Source organism: Bos taurus, chromosome 13 (genome assembly GCF_002263795.3).
Source record: "Bos taurus isolate L1 Dominette 01449 registration number 42190680 breed Hereford chromosome 13, ARS-UCD2.0, whole genome shotgun sequence".
Classification (NCBI taxonomy): domain Eukaryota; kingdom Metazoa; phylum Chordata; class Mammalia; order Artiodactyla; family Bovidae; genus Bos; species Bos taurus.
Window position 1 is genome coordinate 72,937,593 of NC_037340.1, and position 24,236 is coordinate 72,961,828.

The following is a 24,236-nucleotide window of genomic DNA, read 5'->3' on the forward strand; positions in this document are numbered from 1 at the left end:
AACCATTAGGCAGTCAGAACAAAAGGTTCAGTTCAGTTCAGTTCAGTTCAGTCACTCAGTCGTGTCTGACTCTCCGCGATCCCATAAATTGCAGCGCGCCAGGCCTCCCCGTCCATCACCAACTCCCGGAGTTCACTCAGACTCACGTCCATCGAGTCAGTGATGCCATCCAGCCATCTCATCCTCTGTCATCCCCTTCTCCTCCTGCCCCCAATCCCTCCCAGCATCAGAGTCTTTTCCAATGAGTCAACTCTTCGCATGAGGTGGCCAAAGTACTGGAGTTTCAGCTTTAGCATCATTGCTTCCAAAGAAATCCCACGGCTGATCTCCTTCAGAATGGACTGGTTGGATCTCCTTGCAGTCCAAAGGACTCTCAAGAGTCTTCTCCAACACCACAGTTCAAAAGCATCAATTCTTCAGCACTCAGCCTTCTTCACAGTCCAACTCTCACATCCATACATGACCACAGGAAAAACCATAGCCTTGACTAGACGGACCTTTGTTGGCAAAGTAATGTTTCTGTTTTTGAATATGCTATCTAGGTTGGTCATAATTTTCCTTCCAAGTTGGTCAAAGAAAACTAGGTATCTCAAGTTAAGGAATTTAGCACTTTCCTATAGATGGGGAAACAGTGGAAACAGTGTCAGACTTAATTTTTAGGGGCTCCAAAATCACTGCAGATGGTGATTGCAGCCAAGAAATTAAAAGACACTTACTCCTTGGAAGGAAAGTTATGAGCAACCTAGATAGCATATTCAAAAGAAGAGATATTACTTTGCCAGCAAAGGTCCGTCTAGTCAAGGCTATGGTTTTTCCAGTGCTCATGTATGGATGTGAGAGTTGGACTGTGAAGAAGGCTGAGCGCCGAAGAATTGATGCTTTTGAACTGTGGTGTTGGAGAAGACTCTTGAGAGTCCCTTGGCCTGCAAGGAGATCCAACCAGTCCATCCTAAAGGAGATCAGTCCTGGGTGTTCACTGGAAGGATGATGCTGAAGCTGAAACTCCAATACTTTGGCCACCTGATGTGAAGAGTTGACTCATTGGAAAAGACCCTGATGCTGGGAGGGATTGGGGGCAGGAGGAGAAGGGGATGACAGAAGATGAGATGGCTGGATGGCATCACCAACTCGATGGACGTGAGGGTTAGTGAACTCTGGGAGATGGTGATGGACAGGGAGGCCTGGCGTGCTGCGATTCACGCGGTCAAAAAGAGTTGGACACGACTGAGAGACTGAACTGAACTAAACTGAGGCTCAACTGAAATCATTCCTTTGATAAGCACTTCAGCTATCTGTGTATTTATCCTGCATTTTCTCATCCTGAGATTCCTCAAGATGACTGCTAGACGGCTGGCAGTCTGTTTCCTCCCTGAGTTCCCTCAGGGCTCACTGCCTGAGGAGCCTGTCATCTAGTGGCTAGATCCTTTGTCTACTGACCTGACAGGCAATATTTTATTTCTCGAGAACATACAGTGAAAATGTACGAGCTTACTTCCTCCGTCTCCCAAATCTGCTTGCAGAGTTCGTGTATGCCCATGCCAGCACTATATGTATTATCTACCTCTCCCTTTTTTACCTATAGTAGCAGTCCAACCACGTGGTGTTGCAACATTGCTTATTTCACGTAACTTATTCATTCATTTAAGAAATATTTACCAAGCTCTTACTATGTGCTAGGGACTGTTCCCAGTAATGAGAGAAGAGCAGGGAGCAAACAAAAATGCTTGCTCTTAGAAGAGTTTATGCTGTTGTCGACTAAAAAATATGTGCAACATGAGAGTGGCAAGTTAAGTTTTACTGGGGGCAAAGCAAGGATTGCAGCCCGGGAGACAGCACCTCAGAAAGCTCTGAGAGACTTCGCTAAGGAGGCAGGAGGGAAGGACAGTATATATGTGATTTTGGTAAAGGGGGGAAGTACATGCAATCAAGTACATATTTTTTTGTAGAAACTTTCTGCTGGTCTCAAAGTTTGTGCTAGTCACGAGAAGCAATAGCCACCATGAAGGATCTCAGTGCTTCTCTAGATTGAGGAAATGTAAGAATTGGGCTCATAATATCAGCTCCTGAGAATATCTAACTATCTGAAGACCTGTCCTGCCAGTTTCCCAGAGCACAAGTTCCCTCATTTCTGCTCTCCACCCTGAACTCCTTCACGGGGTGTTGGAGGTCAGCAGCTGCAGTGGCACATGATTTAATCCTTGTAGAGGTTGATGGCAAGCACCCACGGCAAGTGCCAATCCGTGGTTGACACTTCCCAGGTGGTCCTAGCAGTTAGGAATGCAGTAAGAACCGCCTGCCAAGGCAGGTTAGACGTAAGAGACGTGAGTTCAATCTGTAGGTCAGGAAGATCCCTTGGAGGAGGACATGGCAACCCACTCCAGTATTCTTGCCTGGAGAGTCCCATGGACAGAGGAGCCTGGCGAGCTGCAGTCCATGAAGTCACACAGAGTCAGATACAACAGAAGTGACTTAGCGCGCATGCACCGCACGCACTGTACTGAAATGTTAGAGCAGGTAGGTAGCTAGGTATGAGCAGAAGAATAGGGGGGAGAGGCCAAGAGGCAGGACAATGTGGCCAAAATCTTGGCTCCCTGTCCACTGATGCCAAATAGAAATACGGAGATAGAATTTGAAGAAAATAGAAAAGAGTGGCTTTATTATTTTTGCCAGGCAAAAGGAATACACACTAGGCTAGTACCTCAAGAACTATGCCCTGTTCTCTTGGGAATAGGGAGAGGTTTTTATACCCTCATGAAGGTCTTGCTTTTTTTTTTCCTCTTGTGAAGTTTCAAAATGGCTACAGCTGCCACCAGGCAACTCAGCAACCAGGTCTATTGTCCCTGAAGTTGTCGGCCCCTGACCTTTTTGAAATGCACAATGATACAACAGAGTGTAGGGGGAGAAGGATGCCAGGTGCAGAGTACAGTTCATATGAAGTCAGAGAGTAATTAGTTTTGTGAAGGACAAGTCCAGCTACAAGTGTTTGGTTAGTAACAGCTAAAGAATAACCAAGATTGTTTAACTCTTCCAAGCCTCTTTGGCTTGTCTGTGCCAAAGGCCTTTCACTCATTTCTGTTTTTGCTGTAAACAGCAAAAGTCCAATGGCAGACAGAGAAAGGCAGGAACCTCCAGACTGACAGGAAACCACACCTTTTGGCTGATAAGTATCCTGCAAGCAGACAAAGAAAGGCGAGGAAAGGCAGGAATCTCCTGCATAAGCATGTAACCTGTTGCTCTTTATGCTCTCATTACAATAAAATTAGCTTCATTAAGTGAGCAGAGAAGTTCCCATCATGCACCACCATGACCCTTGTGATCCAAGCTGAATAAGGACAAAAACCCCTCCTCTGCTTGGTAAGTTGGAGCTGGGATGAAAATCAGGGACTATGACCTCCAAACTCCTCCTTCCCCAGTGAATATTCCACCCCTTCATTTGTATGCCCCTCATATCTGGCTTGCCAGAGAAATCCAGGGCAGCAGCTGCTCACCTGTCTCCCCGCCCTCCCTCTGAGGGCATTGTTGTTCAGTCCCTAAGTCATGTCTGACTCTTTGCGACCCCAAGGACTGCAGCACGCCAGGCTTCCCTGTCCATCACTATCTCCTGGAGCTTGCTCAAACTCATGTCCATCAAGTCAGTGATGCCATCCAACCGTCTCATCCTCTGTTGTCCCCTTCTCCTCCTGCCTTCTATCTTCCCCAGAATCAGGGTCTTTTCCAATGAGTTTGCTTTTCACCTCAGGTAGCCAAAGTATTGGAGGGCGTATTCAAGCGCAGGCAGCTGAGACGGCGCATGAGTGAGCGCGGCTACCCCACATCTGAGGCCAAGGGCAGAAGCCGGGAGGAACCCATGCCCGAGGGGCGGTGGCCAAGAGGAGCTACCCCACATCCGAGGTCAGGGGCAGCGGCCGAGAATGCGAGGCTGTGACGGCGCAGGAACGGCCTAGAGGAGCTACCCCTGCCCGAGGTCAGGGGCAGCGGCCGGGAGGAGCAACCCACGTCCAAGGAGCGGTGGCTGCGCGGGTTCAGGAGGGCCTGCTGCTGCCGCTGCTAAGTCGCTTCAGTCGTCTCAGACTCTGTGCGACCCCATAGACGGCAGCCCACCAGGCTCCCCCGTCCCTGGGATTCTCCAGGCAAGAACACTGGAGTGGGTTGCCATTTCCTTCTCCAACGCATGAAAGTGAAAAGTGAAAATGAAATCGCTCAGTCGTGTCCGACTCTGTGCGACCCCATGGACTGCAGCCTATCAGGCTCCTCAGTCCATGGGATTTTCCGGGCAAGAGTACTGGAGTGGGGTGCCATCGCCTAGAGGAGCTATTCCACGTTCCAGGTCATGAGGGGCGGCTGTGAGGAGATACCCCTCATCCAAGGTAAGGAGCAGCGGCTGCGCTTTGCTGGAGCAGCTGTGAAGAGATACCCCACGTCCAAGGTAAGAGAAACCCCATTAAGACGGCAGGCGCTGAGAGAGGGTATCAGAGGGCAGACACAGTGAAACCATAATCACTGGAAACTAGTCAGTCTAATCACAGTAGGACCACAGCCTTGTCTAACTCAATGAAACTAAGCCATGCCCTGTGGGGCCACCCAAGACGGGTGGGTCATGGTGGAGAGATCTGACAGAATGTGGTCCACTGGAGAAGGGAATGGCAAACCACTTAAGTAGTCTTGCCTTGAGAACCCCATGAACAGTATGAAAAGGCAAAATGATAGGATACTGAAAGAGGAACTCCCCAGGTCAGTAGGTGCCCAATACGCTACTGGAGATCAGTGGACAAATAACTCCAGAAAGAATGAAGGGATGGAGCCAAAGCAAAAACAATACCCAGTTGTGGATGTGACTGGTGATAGAAGCAAGGTCCGATGCTGTAAAGAGCAATATTGCATAGGAACCTGGAATGTTCGGTCCATGAATCAAGGCAAATTGGAAGTGGTCAAACAGGAGATGGCAAGAGTGAACATCGACATTCTAGGAATCAGCGAACTGAAATGGACTGGAATGGGTGAATTTAACTCAGATGACCATTATATCTACTCCTGCAGGCAGGAATCCCTTAGAAGAAATGGAGTAGCCATCATGGTCAACAAAAGAGTCCAAAATACAGTACTTGGATGCAATCTCAAAAACGACAGAATGATCTCTCTGTTTGTTTCCAAGGCAAACCATTCAATATCACAGTAATCCAAATCTATGCCCCAACCAGTAATGCTGAAGAAGCTGAAGTTGAACGGTTCTGTGAAGACCTACAAGACCTTTTAGAACTAACACCCAAAAAAGATGTCCTTTTCATTATAGGGGACTGGAATGCAAAAGTAGGAAGTCAAGAAACACCTGGAGTAACAGGCAAATTTGGCCTTGGAATACGGAATGAAGCAGGGCAAAGACTAATAGAGTTTTGCCAAGAAAATGCACTGGTCATAAAAAACACCCTCTTCCAACAACACAAGAGATGACTCTACACATGGACATCACCAGATGGTCAACACCGAAATCAGATTTATTATATTCTTTGCAGCCAAAGATGGAGAAGCTTTATACAGTCAGCAAAAACAAGACCAGGAGCTGACTGTGGCTCAGATCATGAACTCCTTGTTGCCAAATTCAGACTTAAATTGCAGAAAGTAGGAAAAACCACTAGACCATTGAGGTATGACCTAAATCAAATCCCTTATGACTATACAGTGGAAGTGAGAAATAGATTTAAGGGCCTAGGTCTGATAGAGTGCCTGATGAACTATGGAATGAGGTTCGTGACATTGTACAGGAGACAGGGATCAAGACCATCCGCATGGAAAAGAAATGCAAAAAAGCAAAATGGCTGTCTGAGGAGGCCTTACAAATAGCTGTGAAAAGAAGAGAAGCGAAAAGCAAAGGAGAAAAGGAAAGATATAAGCATCTGAATGCAGAGTTCCAAAGGATAGCAAGGAGAAATAAGAAAGCCTTCCTCAGAGACCAATGCAAAGAAATGGAGGAAAACAACAGAATGGGAAAGACTAGCGATCTCTTCAAGAAAATTAGAGATACCAAGGGAACATTTCATGCAAAGATGGGCTCAATACAGGACAGAAATGGTATGGACCTAACAACAAAAGCAGAAGATATTAAGAAGAGGTGGCAATAATACACAGAAGAACTGTACAGAAAAGATCTTCACGACCCAGATAATTATGATGGTGTGATCACTCGCCCAGAGCCAGACATCCTGGAATGTGAAGTCAAGTGGGCCTTAGAAAGCATCACTACGAACAAAGCTATGGAGGTGATGGAATTCCAGTTGGGCTATTTCAAATCCTGAAAGATGATGCTGTGAAAGTGCTGCACTCAATATGCCAGCACATTTGGAAAACTCAGCAGTGGCCACAGGACTGGAAAAGGTCAGTTTTCATTCCAATCCCAAAGAAAGGCAATGCCAAAGAATGCTCAAACTACCGCACAATTGCACTCATCTCACATGCTAGTAAAGTAATGCTCAAAATTCTCCAAGCCAGGCTTCAGCAATATGTGAACCGTGAACTTCCTGATGTTCAAGCTGGTTTTAGAAAAGACAGAGGAACCAGAGATCAAATTGCCAACATCCGCTGGATCATGGAAAAAGCAAGAGAGTTCCAGAAAAACATCTATTTCTTCTTTATTGACTATGCCAAAGCCTTTGACTGTGTGGATCACAAGAAACTGTGGAAAATTATGAAAGAGATGGGAATACCAGACCACCTGACCTGCCTCTTGAGAAACCTATATGCAGGTCAGGAAGCAACAGTTAGAACTGGACATGGACCAACAGACTGGTTCCAAATAGGAAAAGGAGTATGTCAAGGCTGTATATTGTCACCCTGCTTATTTAACTTATATGCAGAGTACATCATGAGAAACGCTGGGCTGGAAGAAGCACAAGCTGGAATCAAGATTGCCGGGAGAAATATCAAAAACCTCAGATATGCAGATGATACCACCCTTATGGCATAAAGTGAAGAAGAACTAAAAAGCCTCTTGATGAAAGTGAAAGTGGAGAGTGAAAAGTTGGCTTAAAGCTCAGCATTCAGAAAACGAAGATCATGGCATCTGGTCCCATCACTTCATGGGAAATAGATGGGGAAACAGTGGAAACAGTGTCAGACTTTATTTTTGGGGGCTCCAAAATCACTGCAGATGGTGACTGCAGCCAAGAAATTAAAAGACGCTTACTCCTTGGAAGGAAAGTTATGACCAACCTAGATAGCATATTGAAAAGCAGAGACATTACTTTGCCAACAAAGGCCCGTCTAGTCAAGGCTATGGTTTTTCCAGTAGTCATGTATGGATGTGAGAATTGGACTGTGAAGAAAGCTGAGCACTGAAGAATTGATGCTTTTGAACTGTGGTGTTGGAGAAGACTCTTGAGAATCCCTTGGACTGCAAGGAGATCCAACCAGTCCATTCTGAAGGAGATCAGCCCTGGGATTTCTTTGGAAGGAATGATGCTAAAGCTGAAACTCCAGTACTTTGGCCACCTCATGTGAAGAGCTGACTCATTGGAAAAGACCCTGATGCTGGGAGGGATTGGGGGCAGGAGGAGAAGGGGACGACAGGATGAGATGGCTGGATGGCAGCACTGACTCGATGGACGTGAGTTTGAGTGAACTCCGGGAGTTGGTGATGGACAGGGAGGCCTGGCGTGCTGTGATTCACGGGGTCGTAAAGAGTAAGACACAACTGAGTGACTGAACTAACTAACTAACTATTCTTGCTTAAATAAATTCTCACTTTACTTTCTTAACCTCCTTGCTTGTCTCTGAATTCTTTCAAGATGAGCCAAGAACCTTAAATTCACTGGGAACCAAAAGAAACAGGCAACAAATAACTGTATAAAATGACATCAGATACTGACAAGAGCTGTGAAGAAAAATAAACCAGGAGAAGACAAGACAGAGTTGCTGGGCCTTTTTTAAAGAAAGCAGTCAGGACAAGTCTTTTTGAAGACTGACATTTGAGCAGATATTTGAAGGAAGTGTGGAAGTCATGGGACTATCTGGAGGAAAAGTGTTTCCAATGTGGAACAGCAGGAGGAAAATCCCCAAGATGGAAGTAGGCACGCAGGCCCACTCGCTCAGTTGTGTCTGACTCTTTGCCACCCCATGGACTGTAGCCTGCCAGGCTCTTCTGTCCTTGAGATTTTCCAGGCAAGAATACTGGAGTCATTTTGTCCTCCAGGGAATCTTCCTGACCCAGGGATGGAACTTGCGTCTGCTGCATTGGCAGGCGGATTCTTTACCACTAAACCACTTGGGAATCCCACGTAGAAGTTTGCTTAACTTAAAAACCACAAAGACTGGGTGGCTGGAGCATGGGCAAGAGGGAACATGGTGAGAGATCGTATGGGACAGGCATTCATGGAGGTAGTTCACCTTGTGGGCGGTGGTGTCTGTCGTTGACCATGGCAACTCTAGATTTTATTCAGTACACTCAAAAGTTTTTGAGCAGGGGAAGGATGTGATCATATTTACATTTTAAAAGGATCATTTTGGTTTTGGGGTAGAGAGGAGACTGAGGCAGGGCTGGAGGTCACAGCAGGAGCAAAGACAGAACTAGTTAGGAGACTGTTGCTGTATGAAATGGAAAATGTTGCCTGCTATGTGTCGACTGAAAAGAAACACACATGAGAGCAAAATAAGGACTATAACCTGGGAGACAGCATTTCAGACAGCTCTGAGAAGTGCTGGGCTGGGGGCACGCAGGGTGGAGTTCAGTATATATGTGATTTTGATGATGGGGAAGTACATAAAATCAGGCACAGATTCTTGCCGAAGGTTGCTGCTGCTAGTCTCATGAAGATTAGTCATGAGAAGCAGACATCCTCAGCAAAGATTTTAGTGCTTTTCTAGATATGATGAAATGCAAGACTTGGGCTCATAAAACCGTCTTTTGAAACTATTTAACTATCTGGAGACCTGTTTTACCAGTTATTCCCAGAGCACAGAGTGCCTCATTGCTGATCTCCATCTCTGACTTCTTTTTAGGAGGTGCTGAAAGGTCAGCAACTGCAGCGGCTCTTAACTGCAGCAAAGGAAGACAGCAAGTACCGACGGTAAGTGCCAACTTCTAAGTGACATGTGAGAAAACAAAGGATGCTGCAGCCATTAAGCCACTACCACCACCCAGGACAGTGAGCCCTGAAGGAACTCAGGATGGAGACAAAACCCTTGGCCACTGCAGTCACTCCAGCTGTGCACCTGAAGGAATTCAGGATGAAGGAAATCTGGATACTGGACCTAGGTAGTTAACGTGCTTATCAAAGGAATGATTTCAGTGTGCCCAGACTCTTGCATAGAAAGGGCAGACCCATACGTAGAAAAGCGCTAAGTTCTTAAACTTGAGATGTCTGGTTTTCTTTAACAGTAATCTGTGTTGCAAAAACTCCAATATATCCCGCATCCTCCCTGTTCTCTTCAGAGAAGTTTCTCAAAGCTATCTGAGAGGGTGTGTCCTGGACTTAAGTCCTCAATTTTGTCTGCCAAAATTCTCAACTTTCAGGTTGTACTTTTTTTTTTTCCGTTGATAGCTGTATGCATAGCTTGAAGACCAGTCTATCGCTAAACTGTATCTACGTCTATTTCAGTCCTCCTTAATTCTATGATAATCCATTTTATGGATGTACTATAATGTACTTAATTCATCAGTCCTAGATGTTTAGCTTCTTCTCAGCCCTTCTACTGTTATAAACAATGAACTAATGAATATCCTTTATGTTCATGTCCCAAGATTATCTGCAGGATTATTCCACGACGTATAACTGCTGATCACAGGTTACAGTATGTTATTTCTCACACTGAAATTAAATCTGGTGAACTCATTCTCACCATGAACCCAAAGAAACAAGGGGTTTTGTTTAGTTGGTTGGTTTGGTTTTGGTTTCAGTTAAAAAAAAAAAAAATCTTTGGGGAACTGGCTGGCCGTCAGGTGGTTAGGATTCGGAGTTTTCACTACCCACGGGTGGTGGGCATGGCCAAAAAAAAAAAAAGAATTCTTTGTCATACCACTGCTTCGGAAATTAAAGAGAGAGGCATGCGCCACCCCTCCCACATCAGTTTTCTTCTTTAAATATTCCCAGTCTAGCAAGATTCCGCCTGCGGCTCCGTCATCTCTCCCAGAATAGTCTCCATCTCAGGTGCCAGAGAGAGAAACTGAGGCACAGGCAGGATCCGAAGCACAAGTCCTCCCCCCAGTTTGGCTGTCCCCTTTTCCCCCTCAACATTTCCTTCCCTCTCCCGTCCCTCCGGGCCAAGTTTCAGGCTGCCAGCCCCCAACCCGGGTCCCTCGCGGCTCAGAACTGGGACTTCCACCCGCTGCCCCTCCTCGGCGCGCTCGGGGGCTGCGGAAGGGGCCGCGAAGCCTCCTGGTCCCCTCCGAGCCGCCGTAGCGCGAGCCTCGGGAGTTCGGCAGCTCCAGTCGCCAAGGCAACGGGCTCCGCTGCGCTCGGCGGGCGCCTGGCAGCCCTGGGGAGGCGCTGCGGGCCAGCGGCCCGGGCTCCGCTGGCCGGCGGGACGGCAGGTGAGCAGGGGCCGGGCGGGCAATCGCAGCCCCAACGCTCGGCTCCCGGCGTCGCTTCTTCGCAGCGGGCGAGGGGCTGGGCCGCTGGGATTTCCGGAAAGGAGACAGGGCCTGACCTTTATCCTCGGCTCCCCGCCTCCTCCATCCTTGGCGCCTGGGAGGAGCCCCTCGAGCAGTTTAATTCCGTCGAGCGCGGGCGGGGAGTCGCTTTGCGTTCATTATGTTGGAGGTAGGGATGGGGGTGGGGGCAATTGGCTTGATTCAAAAGTTTTTTTAAAGCACGTCTTATTTGGGGGTCGAGAAAGAACTCCGAACTGCCGAAAATGTGCGTCTGTAGGACTCTTTGGGGGCCAGAGAGGATTAACTTCTTTGTACATCAGTTTTCCCATCTGCAGAATGGGGACAATCATAGCACCTGTTTTAAAAGGTTATTACAAAGTAAATAATGTATTTCAGATCTTTGCAGCTAAACCCTCAATCCTCGGGAGCTATTATTATTACTACTACTACTAAAGAAGGTCCATTATCGAGCATGTGTTGTGTTCCAGGGCCTGGGCTGATCGCCAGGGGTAAAAATAAGTGAATGAGACATCTTGTCCTCAGGGAACTCCACAGTGTTCAGGTATAAATAGGAGCTCATTGTGGTTCCAGCTATGATTTTTGGACATTCAGGGGACTGTGAATACACAGAGAAGGCAGTTAACCCAGATTTCCGGAGATGAGGTTGGGGAGGATGGTTAAAGAGCGATTCCAAAAGAAGATGCTTTCCGAAATGAGACGTGACAGCTACCTTTGTATTGGCCGGAAGATGAAGCTAGTGGAGTGCATAGTGTTCTGGGCAGAGAGAACAGACCAGTGCAAGGTTCTGGGGAGAAAGTGCAGGCTTTTTGGACATCTATTAGTGGTTAGAAACATTCTGGGAAGTGGAAGTGGTCTAGCTAGGTGTGTCTGAGAGAGAAGCAGGTGCCTTTCTGAAAGATATTCTTGTGTCTCCCTGTAAGTTTGGACTTTGTCGTGAGGGTTGGTGGGGAACACCAAAGGATTTAAATCAGGGCAGTGAGTATGTGTTGTGTGTGTGTGTGTGTGTGTGTGTGTGTGTGTGTGATCAGAGGTGTGGTTTCCAAAAGATCAGGGGTTTTTGTTCTCTCTTGGTCTCATCACTCCTCCAGTCTGTTTTTCACGTTGCAGCTATTCATTTATGGTGATTCAAAATAAAATGTATTTATTGAGCATCTGTTACATGCCAGGCCCTGTGTAAGGAATCAGGTTCCTACCCTCATGGCATGTATTCTAGACATGTTCAAAGGTACATTCATAGAGACAGAAGTAGTCCAGTATAGCTAGAACTGAATCAGTACTGGAAGAGACCCATCCAGAGAGTGGTTTTTGTTTTTTTTAAGGCCCACATCATTCAGGGTCACTATCTTGTACACTCTTGGCAGAACCATTCACTTAGAACTACACCAAGAAGAAATGGCCAGAGAAGTGGGAGGAAAGCTAGGAGAGTGTAGTAAGGAAAGCCCAAGGAAGAGATCCACTTTGTTGGATGCAGTTGAGATTTCAAGTAAACTAAGTTACATGTTAAAATGTGCCTTTTGCTTAAGTAAATATAGAGGTCACCGAGAAACCCAATTGAGCAGATTTGGTGAAATGATGGGGGCGGAATCTATAATATCGGCATCTTCCAAAGGTTCAATGTAATATGTCAGTGGAATGAGGAGCGAGTGGGATGTGAGAAAGTAACGTGTAGGCAGCTCCAAGAAGTTTGGCTGTGAAGAGAGGCGAGGAGAAGGCTGGAGAGCAGTTGGGGAATCAGGTGAAGTCTTTTTAAGCAGAAGACAGACAGGAGCAGATGTAAATGCTGATGGTAGAGCCAGTAAGGGAGGGAGAGACTGAGAAAATACAGGAGATTTTCTCAGGGGAAAATAAATGGCACAAACAACTTGCCAAAAATGTGAGAGTGGATACGATCCACAGCACAGATCCTTTACAAAGAGTCTGATGACGTGGGTTTTTTTTTTTTCTTCTTCTTTCTGGACATATGGTAAGCAAGGTAATTGCTGAAAAGGAATGCGCCCATGTAATGCCAGCAGAAAAATAAAGATGTAAATGTGGAAAGTTCTATATTCCTTCTCATCAAATAGGAGACATTTATTGAAGTAGCACTGTGTTAAGCCCTCTCCAGGCACTAGTCTCAGTTGAAAGCATGCTTTTTACAACAACCCTGGGAGAGAGAGCGCCTCTAGTGTAATTCCCAGCTTATGGATGAGGACATTGGGGGATAATGCTTAGCCCGGGTTACATAGGATTTGAATCCAGGCCTGAGCCCAGAGCTTTTGCTCTTAATCATTCCTTAAATGATATGATTGTCTACCTATGAGATGATGATCTGCTGGAAAAAATCCAAGAGAATTGAGTTAAAAATAAGCAAGCTGTAAGAGAGACAAAAAACAACAGCTTTATACCAGCAGTAGGAGTAAGAAAATGGAATTGTAGGTGAAATGGCAGTAGCAACATGAAAAATAAATAAAGACTAAACCTTAAAATAAAGGCACCCAGGCTAGTCAGATAGGACAAGAGTTGGCTGGAGGTTGGGGAGTATAGGTCAGGAAGTGTGTTTGTATGAAGAGGAAGTAATTTTTTCTTTGGGAAAATCAGGGTATTGATACCAGGAATAAAGCATGTAAAAAAACCAGATGTCTATTATGAGACATAATGAGAAAATATACAAAGATGTTGACTATGATGTTTTATAATATTGAAAAACTAGTAACAGACTGGCTAAATTATGATGTGGTCATGTGATGGGTGCGATCAGCCATGAAGAAGGTGGGAGCCATAGATATGAGAAGGATGTTTTAGTGTAAAAACAGATTTTACTTGGTTTCTGGTGTTTTCTAAGTGTGTGTGTGTGTGTGTATATATATATATATATATATATATAGGTAGGAAAGACGTCTAGAAAGATGAGTTCTTTATTTTATTTTTAAAAGATATTTATTTTTTATTTAGCTGTGCTGGTCTTAGCTGTGGTCCACGGGTTCTTCAATCTTCACTGTGGCAGGAGTGATCTTGTTAGCTGTGGCACATGGAATCTATTTCCCTGACCAGGGATTGAACCCACCCTCCGTGCGTTGGCAGTGTGGTGTCATACCATTGCATAGTGTCACTCCCATAGCGTAGCGACTTACCACCAGGGAAGTCCCGAGATGAGTTCTTTAAGACAGTTTTTTATTTTGGTAAGCAATCCATAAATTTATCATAACCATATTTAAGTGTACAGTTTAATAGTGTTAAGGATAGTTACATCCTTGTGCAATCAACCTCTAGAATTTTTTCATTTTGCAAATCTGAAACTTTACGCCCATTAAAACAACTCCATGTTTCTCCCTCTCCCTAGTCTCTGGCAACCACCATCCTACTTTCTGTTTCTATGAATTTGGTTACTCTGGATACTTCATATAAGTGAAATCATTCAATTTTTATCTTTTTGTGATTTTTTTTTTTTCCCATTGAGCATAATATCCTAAGGGTTTCCCTGGTGGCTCAGTGGTAAAGAATCCGCCTGCCAATATAGGAGACATGAGTTCGATCCCTGGGTCAGGAAGATCCCCTGGAGAAGGAAATGGCAACCCACTCCAGTATTCTTGCCTGGCAAATCCCATGGACAGAGAAGCCCGACGGACTATAGTCCATGGAGTCACATAAGACTCAGACACTGCTTAGCTACTAAACGACAACAACAGCATAATGTCCTAAAGGTGCATCAGTGTTAGCATGTCGGCATTTCCTGCCTTTTTAAGGCTGAATGATATTCCACTGTATGGATATACACATTTTGTATATACATTGTATGTATGAACACATTTTGTTTATTCATTCCATAGATGGACATTTGCATTGCTTTCCCCTTCTGGCTATTTTGAGTAATGCTGCTACAGACAATGAATGTGCCAGAAAGATAAGTTCTTTGTGTCCTGAGATCCATGGGGACCTTTTTATTCCTTTCCTTATTGCCTTAGTTTTCTTTTTTATGAGCATGAATGGCTTTCATAATCAGAAAAAAAAAAAAAAACCAATAAGGATATATCCTATTTGGGGAGATGGGGGAATAAAGGTTGAAAAAAAAAAGGTCAGACCTGGGGCAGTGGCTGCAGGAATGGAATGGAGTGGGCTGATTTGAGAGACCGTTCGGGAGAATCAACAGGACTTGACAACCAAGAGGTAAGGGAGAAAGGCGTGAAGGACAAAGCCTTGGGGGCCTGTGGGGAGAAAGGGCTTCGACTTGGGGACGTGAAGTAAGGTGAAAGTCACTCGGACGTGTCAGACTCTTCCGACCCCATGGACTGTAGCCTGCCAGGCTCTGTCCATGGGATTTAGACTTGGGGAGGAGGGAGGAAATAAGGTTAGAGAGCCACCTGAGCCTTTTTGTTCAGCGGTTTAGACTCTTTCCTGATAGTAGAAGGAAACCATTGAAAAGAAGGGAAATGACTTAATCACATTCGAGTTATAGAAAGATCACCGTGGCCAATCCATTCTGCGAGCTGAAGCCAGAGTGCAAAATTTCCCTTTGTGTTACTTAGACTTGAACCTTTGTTAATTTCCTCTTATTTGAGACAAAGCATTGGTGCTAAAAGATGCATATCTACTCTTCTAAAAGCACCTGAAATATTTTAAAGTCCTGTTTAGATTACGTTGATTCCTAATTGCATTCAGTTTTATCTTAACGACACAGTCTCCTGTTACTTGACTTTCTACCTTTAGCAGGGGAAATATAATTGGAAAAGCAAACAAGAAATATAAACAACTCAAGTTACAGACCTTCAGTTAATTGCAAATATCTTTGTCCTTTGGGGAAAAGGGGGCCAATGAGGTAAACAGTGTCTTACCAAATGCTTACTACAAAGCAAAAATTGTTAAGAGTCCAGATGGATTCAGCTCATTACCTACTTCTCCTCCCACAAACCTGTAATATCTCTGCTTCCAGAGCCTCCCAGAGAGGGAACTAACTGTTGTGCTGACATCTCATAAGCATTTTGCAGTTTTTAAGAGCTGCATGTCCACAAGATGTGAACCCACGATCTCATTTCATTCCTTCCAATAATTCTTAGATAGGGATTATCATTCCTATTTTCAGATGAGGAAATTGAATTTCAGAGGCTTTAAGAAACCTCCTAGCTCCTACATTTAATAAATTCTGGATTTTGAATCTAGGTTTTCTTATTTTCTTTTTATATTATAGCCGCCTCTTATGTACAGTTTTAAACATATACAAAAGTAAAAAAAGATAATATAATACATACCTTATACTCATACCCCAGCTTCAACAGATACCAACAAATGGTCAGTTTTATTCCATCTATACCCTCCACTCCCTCCCCACCATAGATTATATTAAAGCAAATCCTAAGACATCGTATCATTTCATCTATAAATACTTTAATATGCATATGAGAGAGAAGGATTTTTTTCTTTCCCCTTTCGCCCCTATGATCACACCTAAGAAAATGAATAGGAATGACTCCTCAACGTTACCTTGTATCCATTTGGTTCTCAGTTTTCTGGTTATCTCATAGACCTCTTTCACACTTGGTTTGTTGGAATTGGGATCTAAACAAGGATCACATCTGGGTGATAGTCGCGTAAGTCTTAGAATCTGTAGCAATTTTGCCTGTTCTTTTTTCCCCTTACCTTTCATGTGTTGAAAACTCAGGTCATTTGTCCCGTCCAGCTACTCTGGATTTGCCTGGTTATATCCCTCTAATGTCCTCCTCCATTCCCTTTATTTTTTTGGCCGTTGCTCTTTATGAGTGGTGTTGTGTATCATATCAGCAGGCAGTAAAGGCTGATTCTCACCTGGTAAGATTGATCATGGGTTCAGGGGTTTGTTAGCATGATCCCTTCATTATAAGTTTCTCATCAGCCTTTCACAAAATGGTTTTAGCAGCTGTTAATGATCGTTGCCTCGATCTACTTACTATTTCATGACGTGTGCGTGCTCAGTCATAAAGTCATGTTTGACTCTTTGTGATCCCATGGACTGTAGCCCACGAGGCTCCTCTGTCCATGGGATTCTCCAGGCAAGAATACTGGAGTGGGTTGCCATGCCCTCCTCCAGGGGATCTTCCTGACCCAGGAATCGAACCCACATCTCCCGCATTGGCAGGCGGATTCTTTACCATTGTGCCACCTGGGAAGCCCCAATCCTGAGTCATGTTCTCAGTATGTGCTCAGAGAATAGAGCCTATATATTCAGTTCAATACTGGTTGCTCACAGCATTGCTCTCCTGGGTTGGTCTTATGTGTTGGCAAAATCACACTGTATCAGTGCTTTTCAAACTGTACCTGCAGTTGGTTGGGGATTAGTAGGTAGAGGAACTGTTTGGGAGAGGAGTTCCAGCATTACGGGAGTTAATCTGCTTTTCTCCCATGCCCAGTTCCATAAGCCTGCCTGCTGTGTACCTCTACCTGCCACCAAAAGGAAGCTTGGAAAAGAAGTGCTGGTGATCTGATTTGCAACATAGATTAGTCGCTCAGTCGTGTCTAACTCTTTGGGACCCCATGGACTGTAGCCCCCCAGGCTCCTCTGGCCAATGGTGTTTTTCAGGCAAGAGTACTGGAGTGGGTTGCCATTTCCTTCTCCAGGGGATCTTCCCGACCCAGGGATTGAACCTGGGTCTCCCGAATTGCAGGCAGACGCTTTACCACCTGAGCCACCATGGAAGCCCCGTGTAATTGTATTGTCTTGTGTGCATAGGGTTTAACATTCAGTGTTTCTTGATGAGCTCTGCTTGTTGTATGTGGTGCATATGGCCATCTTTTCCAAACCAAACCATTGTGGTCTGAGTATAGTGTACTTAGAGGGTCAAGAGAACAGATTATTTTGAAACAGCGCGGTCTCAGGAGAATCGTAGATGTGTTTTTATGTATCCAGAGGAAGCAGTACGAAGGCTTGATTAGGAAGCATCGGAGTCCTTTGGACATGGGTTCGAGTCTTGGCCCTTTCTACTTTCTTCTACAAGTTACTTAGTCTTTCTTTCCTTTTTTTTTTTAATGTTTTAATTTCCTTGGTAACTCATAGAAAAGCCCTTATTGTGATTAGCATTTGAATAGGAGGATCATCTTTTTATTTATTTTTAATTTTTTTATTGAGTGAAAATTTCTTTAAATTCTGTCACAAATATGATTTCATATAATCCCGCAATAACCCTTTTTCTCCCACCCCTGTAGTGCCCCTCCCACTTCCCTTGTCCCACTAGTAACCACTAGTTTGTTCTGAGTCTGCTTCTTTTTAAAAAAAAAAAAAATTAAATTTTCTTTCTAAGCTTCAGCATTTCCTCATTGTAAAATGGATATAATGAAAGTTCCTCGTCTCTTGTGAGGATTGCATGAAAGTAAAGGGCTCAGCACAAGGTCTGGCAGGTAGTTAGTAAGCACTTGACATTATCTGCTAACTGTTAGGGTTATTGTAATGCCTTTGAAACATGTCCACTTATTCAGTGACCTTTTTTTATACAAGTGTATGTATTATTTTTGGCTGTGCTGGGTCTTCTTGCTTCGTGTTCTTTCTCTAGTTGCTGCAAGCAAGGGCTACTGTCTAGATGTGGCGCACAGGCGTCTCGTTGCAGTGGCTTCTCTTGTTCTGGAGCAGAGGTTCAAGGATTCGTAGGCTTCAGGAGTTGCAGCTGATGGGGCTTAGCTGCTCCGAGGCATGTGGAGTCTTCCTGGACCAGGAATCGAACCCATGTCCCCTGCATTGGCAGGGGAATTCTTAACCACCGGACCACCAGGGAAGTCCTTTCTTGGCAGAAGCCTGTAGAAGACCAGAAGAACAAAAAGTTCTTCTAAATAACTCACTATTTGGTACCTTACTGTGTGTGTAGTAACTTCTTTATCAGACCTGGTATGGAAAAGGCATGTGCTTCCCTGGTGGCTCAGATGGTCAAGTATCTGCTTGCAATGCAGGAGGCCTGGGTTTGATCCCTGGGTCAGGAAGATCCCCTGGAGAAGGAAATAGCTACCCACTCCAGTGGGCTCCGCAGGTGGCCAGCGCAGGAACCTACCTGACAATGCAGGAGGCATAAGAGATATAGGTTCAATCCCTGGGTTGGGAAGATCCCCTGGAGGAGGGCACGGCAACCCACTCCAGTATTCTTGCCTGAAGAATCCCATGGACAGAGGAGTCTGGTGGTCTATAGTCCCTGGGGTCATAAAGAGTTGGACACAGCTGAGTGACTAACACTTTCACTTTTCATGGAAAAGTCACAGAACTGTTAAAGACCCAGTGCCTGACTTTGCATGCCCCTTGGGAAGACCTCCCTTATTTGCCTTTCTCACAATATTTGAATAGCACTCAGCACCTAGTCCCTTGCCTCTAAGATGATCTCTCTGTACTGTGGATATTTTGTGGCACTTATAAAGATCCCAGAGGCAGCACAGACTTTATCATTAACATAATCCGCTGTCTCAGGCTGCTCTGCCCTCCCTGGGGTGTTGGCTTCATCCTCGGGCCAGCAGCAAAATATGGGCAGCAATTCTGGGCCCCAGATCCATGTACAGCACCTACCAAAGGAATAGAAAGATTCTTACTTCCTCTGTTCTTCCATCCCCCGCCCCCAGTACTGATCCTGCAATGTCATTGGCCTGAATCGAGTCATGTGCCCACTTCTCGAGCCACTTCCTGTCACCAGGGCAACGCCATGCCTTGTTGACTTCAGCCTGGTTTTTAAAGAAGTTATTTACAACTGGGATGAAATTATCTTTAGGCCAATCCAGAACAGAATTGCATGTCTGTTAGGCAGTTTTTCTGTGAATAGGAGGAATGGATACCAAGTAGTTTGGTCAGCTAGGATTTGGGTTGGCTTTAAGACAAATTATTTTTCTTTCAAAAGACATCAAGTCCAAAATAGGCAATCTTGCTGGCATGGGACTGCCACAGTCCAGATCTTTCTCTGTTTCTGCTTCACTGTCCTTATAACATGGCTGGCACGCTCATGGTCACCTTGAGGTCACAACTGGGCTTCTGGCTCTCCAACCAAACAGTCCTTCCTTGAAGCAGGAAGAAGTAGAAGGGAGGGCCAAGGACACCCTTTCAAATACCAGAAGCCTCGGCCAGCACGTACAGCTTACACCTCATTAACCGTTTATGTCTGTGAGGAGGCTGCTGAATGTCCTTTCTTAGCTGGACACACCACTGTTACCAACAATAGAGGGATACCTTGCTGTGAAACAGAGGGAAAATGCAGATCTGGTGATGTGCAGTGCCCACCTCTGAAGGCAGCCAGCCATAACCTCCATACTTTCCATTTGGAAGAAGCCAGTCTTGAATGAGTGTACTGTCTTTTTATTCATGTTTTTTTAATTCAGTAATGAGACATACTTGATACAATGTCTTATAATTTCATATTTTCCATTTAACAACATCACAAGTGTTTCTTCATTTGGTTAACATTACAATCTGTCTGTGTTAGTCGCTCAGACTCTTTGTGAACCCATGGACTGTAGTCCACCAGGCTCCTCTGTCCATGGGATTCTCCAGGCAAGAATTCTGGAGTGGATTGCCATTCCCTCCACCCAGGGATTGAACCCAGGTCTCAAGCATTGCAAGCCGATTCTTTAGCCATCTGAGCCATCAGGGAAGCCCTAATATTACACTGCTGCTGCTGCTGCTAAGTCGCTTCAGTCGTGTCCGACTAGGAGCTTCTAGTCCAATCTCCACTTAATGAAAGCCTCTCCATTGTTGCTGTAAAACTTAGTGTTTAATTTCCACAGCCTTCAGAATGTTCCTGGCTAGAAAATAGCTCTGCTTTGCTGTCTGATACAATAGCCACTGGCCATATGTGACTGTTTTTTTTTTTTTTTTTTAAGATTTGTTCATTTTTTAATTTATTTTTGGTTCTGCTGGGTCTTCGTTGCTGCACGCAGGTTTTCTATAGTTGTTTCTAGCTGGGGCTACTCTTCATTGCTGTGCGCAGGCTTCTTATTGCAGTGGCTTCTCTTGTTGCAGAACACAGGCTGTAGATGCATGGGCTTCATTCCGGAGCACAGGGGCTCAGTAATTGTGGCTCACGGTCTAGAGTGCTGGCTCAGTAGTTGTGGCACACGGGGCTTAGTTGCTCCTCAGCACACGGGAACTTCCCAGACTAGGAATCGAACCTGTGACCCCTGCATTGGCAGGCAGATTCTCAACTGCTCGACCAGCAATGAAGCTCCCTGACTGTTTAAATTTTAGTTAATTAAAGTTGAATTAAAAATCCAGTCTCTCAGTCTCAATAGCCACATGCGACTGGTGATCACTGAATTCAACAGCCCAGATATAAAACGTTTCCATCATTGCAGAAACTTCTATTGGCTAGTACTGCTCTCGAGCACCAGTACACAGCTGAGCTCACCATTTGGTTTTAGGGAGTTTTAATGGTTCAAGTCACTAAGCTGGGACCAGATGGCCTGGGTTTGAATTCTCAATCTGCTGTTTACTAGTTGTATTATCTCAAGCAAATTACTTAACTTCCCTGTGCCTCAGTTTCCTTATTTGTAAAAGACTGTTATTACCTATTAAAGAACTTCTTTAATGAGCTTCTTAGTGAGCTTCTTAGAACAGTGGGCTTCCCTGGTGGCTGAGTGGTAAAGAATCCGGTTGCCAATACAGGAGACTGTATTCAATCCCTGGGTCAGGAAGATCCCCTGGAGAAGGAAATGGCAACCCACTAGTCTTCTTTGCTTGGGAAATCCATGAACAGAGGAGCCTGGTGGGCTGCAGTCCATAGGTCACAGAGTCAGACATGACTGAGTCCATGCACCCCCATCCAAAAGGTGAATGAGTATTTAAAAAGTTCTTGTCAGTTTTAGAGGTGGAAGAGACCTCTGAAAAGATTGAGAGAAAAAAATTAATCAAAATGTAGAATTTTTGCCATGTCCAGCTCTTTTCGACTCCATGGATTCGACCCTGGATTGGACCCTGCCAGGCTCCTCTGTCCATGGAATTCTCTGGCAAGAATACTGGAGTGGGTTGCCATGCCCTTCTCCAGGGGACCGTCCCCACCCAGGGATCGAACCTGTGTCTCCTGCATTGCAGGCGGATTCTTTACTGTTTGAGCCACCAGGAAAGCCCTTTTGCCTTTGTACAACTTCACAAGTGGCTTTTCAGTGAAAACTGGAAATCATTTCCTGGGTGTGGTCATGCAGAAACTTTAATTGCTAGAACTTATTCTCAAAGAAACCACCTTGGTCCCTTATCAAATATTTGGCAAGTAACGTACATTTTCAATGAGTCCTCTCCTTTACCTGGCTGTTTTTGTTTTTAATGGATTCTACCGTTATTAGTCCTGATCCCATCAAGGAGAGAGCTTCTACTTTATTTCATTTTAAATTGTTATGTAGAGATTACTGTGCATCAGTTGACAGGAATGATTATCACCAAACCCTACTGTTGGACATTTATTTCTCCATTTTTTGTATTTTGGGTGTTGTGCTGTTGATCTTTACAGAAAGACCTTCTCCAATCAGTATATTTTAATCCAAGGACTTGGGAGGAATGTCAACGCCTTTTTACTGAGAGGCCTGAATTTCAGTCTGGAAATCATCTTAATACCATAAAAGAGGGCATGTGGGCCTGCCAGCGCCAATTGTGATTTTGGGTTTAGCCCATTTCTCCTTGTGGCCACTCTCGGATTCTAGATGATATTTACTGTTTGGTACACAAAAATTTCGTACTGTCCTAGAAAAATCCGTAATGCACGTTGTTCTGATGTCACTTCTTTTTCCAATTCACATAGCACTTTATTTGAACCTTTTTAAAAATAGCATTTATCACAAATAGTACTCCTCTATACTTATTTTTGCATTTGTTTTGTATCTACTCCTAAACTCTTAGCCTGTTGAGGACAGCAGTCTTTCATCGGACCTTTACAGATCCTAACCTACAGGCCCTCAATTTATGTTCATGGAATGAATGAACGAATTTGTCATTTTCTGTTATTACATAACCATCTTTCAGAACATTTCCTTTGAATTCATTGTTAGTGGATAGTCTTCTAGTTAAGTCAGATTCCACAGGAAAGCATAAAAAAAATGTTTATAAGGTGATGTTCAAACATAAACATTCATAGAGGGACTTCCCTGGTGGTCCAGTTGCTAAGACTCCACACTCCAGTGCAGAGGGGGGCCTAGGTTTGATCCCTGGTCGGGGAACTAGATCTCACATGCTGCGACTAAGACCTGGGGCAGCCAAATAAATAAATATTAAAAAAAAAAAACCTAGAGGAGTGTAAAGAAACCCCCAGTGCACATCATCTAAACTTCAACAATTAACATTTTAGAACCAGTTTTTGATTTGGGTAGAGAGAACGTGAAGGCTTTGGGGTGCCCATTTTGATTTTGGGGAGAAGGCAGCAGGGCATATATGATGGGCAGTGTAGAGAAAGAGGAGGCTGGTGGTCCACAGACAAACCTGCCTGCCTCCCTCGCAGGGCTGTGGTGAGGGTTTCATGAGTGGACACACACAGCGCCGAGAACAAAGCCCAGCCACGCGGTGGGTGCAACTGAGGGGCTGCCCCTGCCACCGCCATTCCTGCTCTTGCCACTGCTGTCACTACTGCGCGGGTTCAGGGGGCTGAGTTTGGCGGCTGTGGCACTTAACTTACTTGGGAGCTTGGCCATCAGACTTTCTGAGCTGCAGTTTTTTGCATCTGAAAAGTAAAAATGATACTAGCATCTGATCTGTTACAAGGCAGTGCAGTCGTGCCTGAAAATGTGTTCTGGGCTAATTAACATTAATCCCGGTTTTCTGGGGGTTGTGTTCCCATCTGGCGGGACCCCTTGAAGCTCTTGGGAGCTTTTTGTAAGTCAAGCGTGCCTCTCATATGGACTCTTGTTCTGAGATTTCCTGAGCCCCAGAGTCATTTGTCCGTCTAACAAATACTATAGCACAGTAAGCTTCATTTTTATTTGCAAAATGTTTGTTCCTGAAGCATGACAACAATTTCATTTTATATAGCGTGTCCATACTTGCACGGGAAATGAAATACTTATCAACCAAGTTGATAAAGGGATAAAAATAGTTTTCCTAAGAAATGGTTTACAGGGGATTAATGTTGGAAAAAACTTCATAGCAGAATCTGTTTCACCATCTTTGAAATATAAACAGTATCTTCATTTGTCTATATTTTTCTTATAACACTTTGCTCAACTCCTAATTAAAAATAGCTTTCCCAAAGCCAGAATCCCTCTAAAAAAATCCATTTTCTTTTAAATGAAGGCTAAGTTTTAAACACTCTGCTTTCTCCTTAGCACTGCAAAGAATTCTAATTATGCAGAACATCCATCCAAACCACACACACACATATCTGTCTGAGATAAGAGTTCGTAGATACTGTGGGACGAGAAATGGAATATCCCTGATGGTTATAATAAATTTCTGCAGTGTTTGTTTGGACAGACAATCAACTGTTAGGTCTCCTGGGTATGAGAGTTAAATAAATCCAGGTCAGAAAGTCAGTGCCCCAAACTTAATTTCTCAGGAAGATAGTCCCTTCTCAAACCATTACTTGCCATTAGGTTTAGCTTTTTTAAAAAGTTTGCTTTTTGTTCTTTCAGTTAGTAAAAAATGTTGTCTTTTTACCATTTGTAATTTATAGCATCTTAAACTTTTTATAAACGTCTTCATTCAAAGAAACTAAACCCTTGTTCCGTATCTCCGAATAACAAAAACAAATATAAA

General features: G+C 44.5%; 1 protein-coding gene across 3 annotated transcripts in view; it reads left to right on the forward strand.

The window, feature by feature from the left end:
• Positions 1-10,416: 10,416 nt before the first annotated feature.
• PKIG (cAMP-dependent protein kinase inhibitor gamma) overlaps positions 10,417-24,236 on the forward strand; it is an 80,121-nt gene continuing 66,301 nt past the window's right edge. Inside the window, 1 exon segment of one of the 3 annotated variants that reach the window (NM_205812.1) lies at positions 10,417-10,519. The gene's annotated coding sequence lies outside the window, so the exon portion shown is untranslated. 3 annotated transcript variants of the gene reach the window in all.